This window comes from Arachis ipaensis, chromosome B8, assembly GCF_059453495.1.
Source record: "Arachis ipaensis isolate K30076 ecotype BB chromosome B8, ASM5945349v1, whole genome shotgun sequence".
Classification (NCBI taxonomy): Eukaryota; Viridiplantae; Streptophyta; class Magnoliopsida; order Fabales; family Fabaceae; genus Arachis; species Arachis ipaensis.
In genome coordinates this window covers 103,465,429-103,475,901 of record NC_142443.1, presented here as the reverse complement: position 1 = coordinate 103,475,901, position 10,473 = coordinate 103,465,429, and positions in this window count along the sequence as shown.

The window sequence follows — 10,473 nt, the reverse complement described above, 5'->3', positions numbered from 1 at the left end:
AGGTGGGATACTTTTTTTTATATGGATTGGTTGAAAGGTCCTTCTCGTAAGCCATTGATAAGCCCCATGATGGCGGCCTCTGTTGGTAAACTTTGTATATCCATGCATGTTTTGTTGAATCTTTCCATGTAGTTGCGGAGGCTTTCCCAGATCTCCTTGCTTGATCCCTAGTAAGCTGGGTGCGTGCTTGGCCTTATCCTTCTGGATGGAGAATCTGGCCAGGAACTTTTTGGCCAGATCGTCGAAGTTTGAGATGGACCTCGGAGGTAAGTTGTCGAACCATCTGATCGCCGTTTTTGTGAGAGTTGTTGGAAAAGCTTTGCAGCGAACGGCATCCGAGGTATCGGTAAGGTACATCCTGCTTCTGAAATTGCTAAGATGATGGTTGGGATCTGTAGTGCCATCGTAAAAAACCATATCCGGAAGCTTGAAGTCCTTTGGAATTTTGGTCTTCATGATTTTCCTGGTGAATGGGTCCTGTTCTTTGTGTGATTTTTCTTCAGGAGTGGTGCGAGGAGCTTTTGTTTTGAGGTCGGCTTCTATTTGCTGTAATTTTTCTTCTAGTTCTCGATGTCGCCGTACTTCTCTTTGTAGATTTTTTCCGAACTCCCGTTGTTGCTGGGTTTCTTTCTCTAGCTGCTTCAAACGATCTTGGAGTGCTTCCATGGCTCCTGGATTTGGTGAGTTTTTGTCTCCGCTGGATTCTGGGGTATCCTTTAGCGTAGTGTCCGCGTTCTTGTGTGGCATTCTGTTCTCCAAATCTGAATCATGATCGTTGTCATGGCCGTCCGCCCTGGTTTTGGGATGACTTCCAGGTTCCTCGGCAACGGCGCCAATGTTCCGAGGGTTACCTGAAACTGGAGGTCGATCTCGGATGAGATCTTCTGTACTGGTCGGAGATAACGTGTCCGGCTGGCTGATGACGGCCGGAGCTGTTGGGTCCGACTTGTTGGACTCACTGCCCTGCTGATCCTTGGCCACGGGAGGGTGGGGGTACCTGCAAGAGACTCCGATGCCTAAGTTAGCACGGGTATTAAGCAGGTTTTTATGTAGAATCAGAGTATGAGTTATACCTGGGTGCTCCAGTGTATTTATAGTAGCGTGGGCTGACCTTTTTGATAAGATAAGTTAGTTATCTTATCTTATCTTATCTTATCTTGAGTGAAGTCAGCTTATCTTCAAGGGAACCGCCTTTATCTCTATAGGCTGGGATTGCCTTTGGATCCTAGGTCGTGTTCCTCTATTTGGGCCCTTTTATTGGGCTTTGCTTTCGATTTGGCCGAGTTCTTCGTAAAGAAGTCGGTCCGCTTGACTTGAACAGGTCGGTCGCTTCGCTACTGAACATCCCGGTTCAGACAGCTCGACCCTGGGTATGAACAGTAGCTCAACTGGGATGTACTCATCTACTCCTATTTTTATCCCAGCATCTTTACATAACAGAGAGACCAAGCTTGGATAAGCTAATCTGGCATCTTTGGAGTTCTTGTTTGCAATCTTGTAAAGCTCACAAGCAATCAGCTGATGAACTTCCACTTCTTTTTCCAGCATAATGCAATGAATCATCACTGCTCTTCTGATGGTGACCTCAGAGCGGTTGCTAGTGGGTAATACAGAGTGCCCCGAACCAACTCAAAAGAGGAGATCAAAAGAAATTACTATAGACCTTAATAAGGAATAGAAAACTTGGTGCTTTTGAGATAAAATAAAAATAGAGATAAAATAGAGATTTTAAAATAAAAATCTGAATTTTTTTTGAAAAAATTTCGAAATATTTGCTCAAAAATAGTTAGAGAAGATATTTTTTTGAATTTTGAATTTTATGATGAAAAACAAAAACACACAAAAGACACACAACTTAAAATTTTTAGATCTAATGCTCCTTGTTTTTGAAAATTTTGGAGGGAAAACACCAAGGAATACCAAACTTAAAAATTTTAAGATCAAAACACAAGGAAGACTCAAGAACACTTTGAAGACTCACAAGAACAACAAGAACATGAAGAAAGAACACCAAACTTAAAATTTTTAGAAAACCAAAATAAAATTTTTGAAAACTAAAGAGAAGTTAACAGGAGAACACCAAACTTAAAGTTTGGCACAAGATTTATTCAAAGAAAAATTATTTTTGAAAAAGTTTTTTAAAAAAAGAAGATAGCCAATTACCAAGAACATAAGCACAACGCTCTAGCCAATTGAGCTATAAGTTTAACGTGTTTTAATAAGGTATTTAATAAATAATTTTTTTTTTGAAAATTGATATTTTAAAAAAGCACAAGAAAAAAACAAGAAAAATCACAAAACAAGAAAAACTAAAGATCAAATAAAGAAAATAAACAAAAACAACTTGAAGATTAAGAAAGAACAATGAACACAAATTCGAAAATTTAAAAGAAAATAAAAAACATGCAATTGACACCAAACTTAAAACATGAAACTAAATTCAAACAGAAAAACTCAATTATCAGTTTATAAAATTTTTGAAAAATTTAAAAAGAGAAAATAAGGATTTAAAAAAAAAGAAATTTCAACCAAAAACAATAATAGAAGATTCTAAACCAAAAAGAAAAATTTTTCCTAATCTAAGCAATAAAATAAACCGTCAGTTGTCCAAACTCGAACAATCCCCGACAACAGCGCCAAAAATTTTGTGCACGAATTGTAAGTCACACTCTTCACAACTCGTACCACTAACCAGCAAGTGCACTGGGTCGTCCAAGTAATACCTTACGTGAGTAAGGGTCGAATCCCACGGAGATTGTTGGCTTGAAGCAATCTATGGTTATCTTGTAATTCTTAGTCAGGATATCAATTATAATTATGAGTTTGGATTGCGAAAAATAAAAGAGCATGAACTAAATACTTGTTATGCAGTAATGGAGAATATGTTGGAGTTTTGGAGATGCTTTGTCTTTTGAATCTCTGCTTTCCCCCTGTCTTCTTCTTCACGCATGCAAGGTTCCTCCTATGGCAAGCTGTGTGTTGGTGGATCACCGTTGTCAATGGCTAGCATCCGTCCTCTCAGTGAAAATGGTCCAGGTACGCTGTCACCGCACGGCTAATCATCTCTCGGTTCTCACTCATGCTGGAATAGGATCCATTGATCCTTTTGCGTCTGTCACTACGCCCAACCCTTGTGAGTTTGAAGCTTGTCACAGTCATTCAATCCCTGAATCCTACTCGAAATATCACAGACAAGGTTTAGACTTTCCGGATTCTCAAGAATGCTGCCAATGGATTCTAGCTTATACCACGAAGATTCTGATTTAGGAATCCAAGAGATACTCATTCAATCGAAGGTAGAATGGAGGTGGTTGTCAGGCAAACGTTCATAGGTTGAGAATGGTGATGAGTGTCACGGATCATCACATCTATCATATTGAAGTGCGAATGAACATCTTAGATAGAAACAAGCATGTTTGAATAGAAAACAGAAAGAATTGCATTAATTCATCGAGACACAGCAGAGATCCTCACCCCAAATAATGGAGTTTAGAGACTCATGCCGTCAAAGAGTACAAAGTTCAGATCTAAAAATGTCATGAGATGCAAAACTAGTAACCTAGGTTTACAGAAAATGAGTAAACTAAGATAGATAGTGCAGAGATCCACTTCTAGGGCCCACTTGGTGTGTGCTGGGGATGAGACTTGAGCTTTACACATGTCTAGGCTATTTCTAGAGTTAAACGCCAGGTTGTAACCTGTTTCTGGCGTTTAACTCTAACTTGTAGCCTGTTTCTGGCGTTTAACGCCAGAATGCAACATAGAACTGGAGTTGAACACCAGTATACGTCATCTATCCTTGAGCAAAGTATGAACTATTATATATTTCTGGAAAGCCCTGGATGTCTACTTTCCAACGCAATTGAGAGCGCGCAAATTGGAATCCTGTAGCTCCAAAAAATCCATTCCGAGTGTAGGGAAGTCAGAATCCAACAGCATCAGCAGTCCTTTTTCAGCCTGAATCAGATTTTTGCTCTGCTCCCTCAATTTCAGCCAGAAAATACCTGAAATTACAGAAAAACACACAAACTCATAGTAAAGTCCAGAAATGTGATTTTTATTTAAAAAATAATAAAAATATAATAAAAATTGACTAAAACATATTAAAAACTACCTAAAAACAATGCCAAAAAGCGTATAAATTATACGCCACCAAGTGGGTCAACTGAGTAAAAGGGTCATTGAAACTCCTCCTAGTACTCTCCCAAGCAATACAGAAGAAAATCCAAAGAGAGAGTGCAATGTCATTGACTTGACCATCATGGCCGAACCTACAAGGGAGGAGGAGGACGTGAATCCTAGTGAGGAAGACCTCCTGAGACGCTCAGTGACCAATAAGGAGTTTTCCTTCGAGGAACCAAAGAAATCTGAGGCTCAATTAGAAACCATAGAGATTCCATTGAACCTTCTTCTGCCCTTCATGAGCTCTGATGAGTATTCGTCCTCTGAAGAGGATGAAGAAATTACTGAAGAGCAAGTTGCTAAGTACTTTGGTGCAATCATGAAGCTGAATGCCAAATTATTTGGTAATGAGACTTGGGAAGATGAACCTCCCTTTCTCACCAATGAACAAAATGCATTGGATAGGCAGAAATTATCGCAAAAGAAACAGGATCCTGGCAAATTCTTAATACCCTGTACCATAGACACCATGACCTTTGAGAAGGCTCTGTGTGACCTGGGGTTAGGAATAAACTTAATGCCACTCTCTGTAATGGAGAAACTTGGGATTTTTGAGGTGCAAGCTGCCAGAATCTCATTAGAGATGGCAGACAACTCAAGAAAACAGGCTTATGGACAAGTAGAGGACGTGTTAGTAAAGGTTGAAGGCCTTTACATCCCTGCTGATTTCATAATCCTAGACACTGGAAGGAAGAGGATGAATCCATCATCCTTGGAAGACCCTTCCTAGCCACAGAAAGAGCTGTGATTGATGTGGACAGAGGAGAATTGTTCCTTCAACTGAATGAGGACAACCTTGTGTTTAAGACTCAAGGATCTCCTTCTGTAACCATGGAGAGGAAGCATGAAAAGCTTCTCTCACTGCAGAGTCAACCAAAGCCCCCACAATCAAACTCTAAGTTTGGTGTTGGGAGGCCACAACCAAACTCTAAGTTTGGTGTTGAACCCCCACAGTCAAACTCTAAGTTTGGTGTTGGGAGGTCCCAACAATGCTCTGAACATCTGTGAGGCTCCATGAGAGCTCATTGTCAAGCTATTGACGTTAAAAAAGCGCTTATTGGGAGGTAACCCAATGTTATTTAATTATATCTATTTTATTTTCCTTTTGTTATTTCGTGTTTTAGTAGGTTGATGATCATGTGGAATCACAAAAACTACTGAAAAATCAAAAACAGAATGAAAAACAGCATTGAAAACAGCACACCTCGGAGGGGAGCAGTCTGGCATTTAAACGCCAGAAACAAGCATCTGTCTGGCGTTTAATACCAGAAACAAGCACCAAGCTGGCGTTTAACGCTAGAAACAAGCATCTGCCTGGCGTTAAACGCTAGAAACAGGCTACATTTGGGCGTTTAACGCCAGAAACAAGCAGCAATCTGGCATTAATTGCCAGGATTGCACAGCAAGGGCGTTTTACACGCCTAACTGGAGCAGGGATGTTAAGTCCTTGACCCTACATCTTCTTCTCTCTTCTTCACACCTTTTCATAACTCACTTCCCCAAATACCCTTCATCAATCACCTCAATCACTCTTTCACATCACCTCTTCACCACTCACATCCATTCTCTCTTCCCCATAAACCCCACCTACCTCCAAAATTCAAACTATTTTCCCTCCCAAACCTAACCCTAATGGCCAAACCCTAACCCTCCCCACACTCCTATATAAACCCCTCATTCCTTCTTCATTTTCACACAACACAACCCTCTCTCCTTACCCTTGGCCGAATACACCTTCTCCCTCCATCTCCTCCATTTTTTTTCTTCTTCTCCTTCTTTCTTTATTCTTTTGCTCGGGAACGAGAAAACATTTTAAGTTTGGTGTGGTAAAAGCATAGCTTTTTGTTTTTCTATAACCATTTATGGCACCTAAGGCCAGAGAAACCTCTAGAAAGAGGAAAGGGAAGGCAATTTCTTCCACCTCTGAGTCATGGGAGATGGAGAGATTCATCTCAAAGATCCATCAAGACCACTTCTATAAAGTTGTGGCTAAGAAGAAAGTGATCCCTGAGGTTCCTTTCAAGCTCAAAAAGAATGAGTATCCGGAGATCCGACATGAGATCCGAAGAAGAGGTTGGGAAGTTCTCACCAACCCCATTCAACAAGTCGGGATCTTAATGGTCCAAGAGTTCTATGCAAACGCATGGATCACTAGGAACCATGATTAAAGTGTGAACCCGAATCCAAAGCATTGGCTCACCATAGTTCAGGGGAAATACTTAGACTTCAGTCCGGAAAATGTAAGGCTAGCGTTCAACTTGCCAATGATGGAAAAGAACGCACGCCCCTACACAAGAAGGGTCAACTTTGATCAAAGGTTGGACCATGTCCTCATAGACATATGTGAGAAAGGAGCTCAATGGAAAATTGACTCAAGAGGCAAGCCAGTTCAATTAAGAAGGCATGACCTCAAACCAGTGGCTAGGGGATGGCTAGAGTTCATTCAACGCTCAATCATTCCTACTAGTAACCGGTCTGAAGTTACTATAGACCGGGCCATCATGATCCATAGTATCATGATTGGAGAGGAGGTGGAAGTTCAAGAGATTATACCTCAAGAACTTTACAAGGTGGCTGACGTTGGGATTTTTACCAGTAAAGAGATTCATAGAAATAGTCGCGTTGTAGATATAGTCTCTAAACCAACAAAAATCCCTTCGTACAAACGTTTTGGGTGTCACAAGTAACAAACCTCTTTAGAAATTGTTAACCGAGTATTCAAACCCTGGGTCGTCTTATCAAGGAACTGCGAGGAAGTATGTTCTTATTATTGGCTATAAAGGTCGTAATCGGGGTTTACAAGATGAGAAGCAAGTAATTTGAATGACAAGTAAAGTAAATAGCAATTAAAATAAATGAATACTGTAAATCAGACTTTTGGCAAGGTAAGAGAAGTTGGAGGTCCAACGTAGTTATCTCTCTCAACTATAATGAAAGTTGAATCTAAACTCCACTTGATCAACCTGTACTAGGGCAACGGAAAGTCAAGGGACTAATTAAATTGACCTTTAAATCCTATTTATTTCCTCAAAAAAGGTTGGGATTACTTAAGTTCAGCTCAATTAGCAAGATAACGATTATCAATTATGTTGAGTTTAATAACTGTTGAGTTACGAAATTCTTAACCAGGACCAAAAGGGGAAAAAGTAAAATTGCTGGAATAATAAAAATATCCTTAGATGGGAAGCAATGATAACTTAAATCAAAGAGAACAATCATAAACTGAAAATACCTCAAATATTATTAATTCAAATATAGTCTGGAATATGGAAGAAATTCATAAATTCAATGATTAATTCAAGTGTTGGAATAAATAAAAGTAAAAGAAAGCTAAAATAAAGAAACATAAAACCTGGATTGAGAGTCACTCTTAAAATAAGAAGAAATCCTAAATCCTAATCCTAAAAGAGAGAGAGGAGAAGATCTCCCTCTCAACTAAATCTAAATCATTGAAAAGTAAAATATGCGAGCTCCCTTTGAATGGATGCATTCCCACACTTTATAACATCTGGTCTCTGCTGTCTGCACTTGGATCTGGGCCAAAAAGGGCTTCAGAAATTGCTAAGGGCGCATTCTGTAAATTCTGATACGTGGCCTCTGTCACGCGTCCGCGTGGGTCACGCGGTCGCGTCATTCGGAGCTTTTCCTTGCCATGCGGTCGCGTCAGTCATGCGGCTGCGGCGCTGCTGATTCGTGCTTGGCACGCGATCGCGTGATCCATGCGATCGCGTGAATATCAGTTTCCTTAAAGCTCCGTTTTGCTTTCTCCTTCCATTTTAGTATGTTCCCTTTTCCATCCTTTAAGTTATTCTGCCTTAGAAAATCTGAAACTACTCAACACACTAATCACGGCATCGAATGGAAATAAAGGTAATTAAAATAACTAATTTTTAAAGCTTAGGAAACATGTTTTTCACAATATGACATAATAAGGAAGGGAAAGTAAAACCATGCAGTTAATATGAATAAGTAGGTGGAGATTTGAATAAATCACTCAAATTAAGCACAAAAGAACTCATGAAATATGGGTTTATCAACCTCCCCACACTTAAAGACTAGCATGTCCTCATGCTAAATCCAAGGTAAATAATTAAGGTTAAAGTGATGGAATGTCACGCAATGCAACCTAATTTAAATGCAACTACCTAAATGAATGATGCATCATGCAACTCTAATTTATTCACTCATATATAAAGCTTACATGTAGTCAAGTTAATTCACAAGGAGTCATGTATATATATATATAGCCAACCCTTAAATAATAAAGCATTTTAGCAAATGAGATGGGAAAGAAAACATTGTACAAACTTGCAAAACAATTAGTAAATTAAGTACAGATATATGTTGATGAGTTATTGAACCCTCACTGGATTTTGTGTTTACTCTCTAGTCACTCAGTGTTTATTGGGTTTATTCACTCTATTTTTCTTTTTATTCTTGCTTTCTATAGCTTTGTTCTTCATCTAACTAATCAACAATTATAGAATATAGTCATACCAAAAAGTTATGAGGTCTTTAATTGAGGTTGTAATGGGGTCAAGGTAAAGGTAAGGATTTATGTATAGGGTCAAGTGAGCTAATAAGTGAATCCTTAATTAGACTAAAATCTCACCTAACATACACATCTAGTAGAACAAAATCTCTTTACCTAATTTCCCATATTTTCCACTTATTGTTACATGCTCATGTTTCACTTTTTATTTTTTTATTCCATGTGCATTGCTTTTATTTTGCATTGGGAAATTTCTTTTGTATCCCCTTTTATTAAATAAATTTTTTTAAGGCACATGGCGATTAAAGCACTTTGATTTTCTCATGAACATGCTTCCCAAATTTATTTTATTTCTTTTAACTTCTCTTACCTTTTTGTTTCTATCATCCATGTTCCCAAAAGGTTTCCCACATTTAACTCTATTCATGATTTTCTATCTTAAGCTAACCAAGGATTCACTTGGGATTTTCTTTTGTTTTTCTGCTTAAGGCTAGTAATTTGGCTAAATAGAATAAAGGGGTTTTAAAAGGCTCAAGGGGGCTAACAAGGGTGATGTAAAAGGTAGGCTAATTTAGGATGAGTGAGCTAAAATCAAATGATGGCCTCAATCATTCTCTTGGTATGTATCTATTCTATATTCTATAATTGGACATATAGATTAAAGCAAAGGAAAGAACATCAAAATAAAAAGAAATGAAACACACAGAAATGAAATTATGGTTTGAATGCAACCATACAATTTAAGCTCAAGACTCACAGGCTGTGTGTTCTCCAACTCAAGCATCATATATCATTTATATATTGTATGCAGGTTTAGTTAAAAATTCCCATTATTCTCATAAAAAAATTATTTAGGGTAGCTTTTAAAGTTTTAATGTTCCTCCTTGATGAAATGTTGTCAGCTTAACTACATCATGTAATGCTATATACAAGGTTTATGGATTTAAATCTGATATGTTCAATTTCCTAGCTTACTTCCTTTTTATATTTTTCAATTTAAACTATACTATCTTATGCTAAAATGGGTAAACTATACTAATTAATCCACTAATAAATCAGAATTGCAAACTAAACTAAATAACTAAAAATATGAACTAAAGATGCAAAATGCAGAAAATAGAGTAGAAATACATAAGAGCAATGTATAAGTACTCAGAAAATAACAGTAAAAGAAAAAGAGAAAAATACAGAAAAATATCCAAAATAAAAGAAAAAGTATGTAGTGGTTCACCAAAATAAACGCCAGAGATGGCGACCTCCCCACACTTAAAAGAAAGCATCGTCCCCGATGCTCAATCAAGCCAGGTGTGAAGGAGTGTCATCACTGGGAGGGATGGTAGCTGGAGTATCAGTGGTGGTGGGCTGAGGGTCTGGCTGCTGTGGAGGAGGTGCTGACTGGATCGGGATCTCAAGATTTGAAGCCTCAATCTGATGTGGGACCGCTGCCTGTGGTGCGGCTGGTGCTGTCTCCTGGGGATGGGTCTCTGCCTCGGGCGCATCCGCCTCCTCCTCAGATGCCTCGGACGGTGTGTCGGGCTCGGAGGGGATGTCACCGGATCATATCATCAGCTTTAGGTGCTCATAGCGCCGCTTATTGCGACGCTCCATCTGGTCAAGTCGTCGGAACAAGCAGTGCACCAGATGATAGACGGGCTCTGTGGCAGGTGGAGGTGTAGTGGTGGTAGCAGGGGTAGGTGGTGCAGCAGTGGAGGAAGAGGGTCCAACAGACGGTGGAGCTGTCGCATCAGTAGTAGTGAATGGTGGTGGTCTGTGGCCCAAGGCTAAGAAGTTCCGGCTAT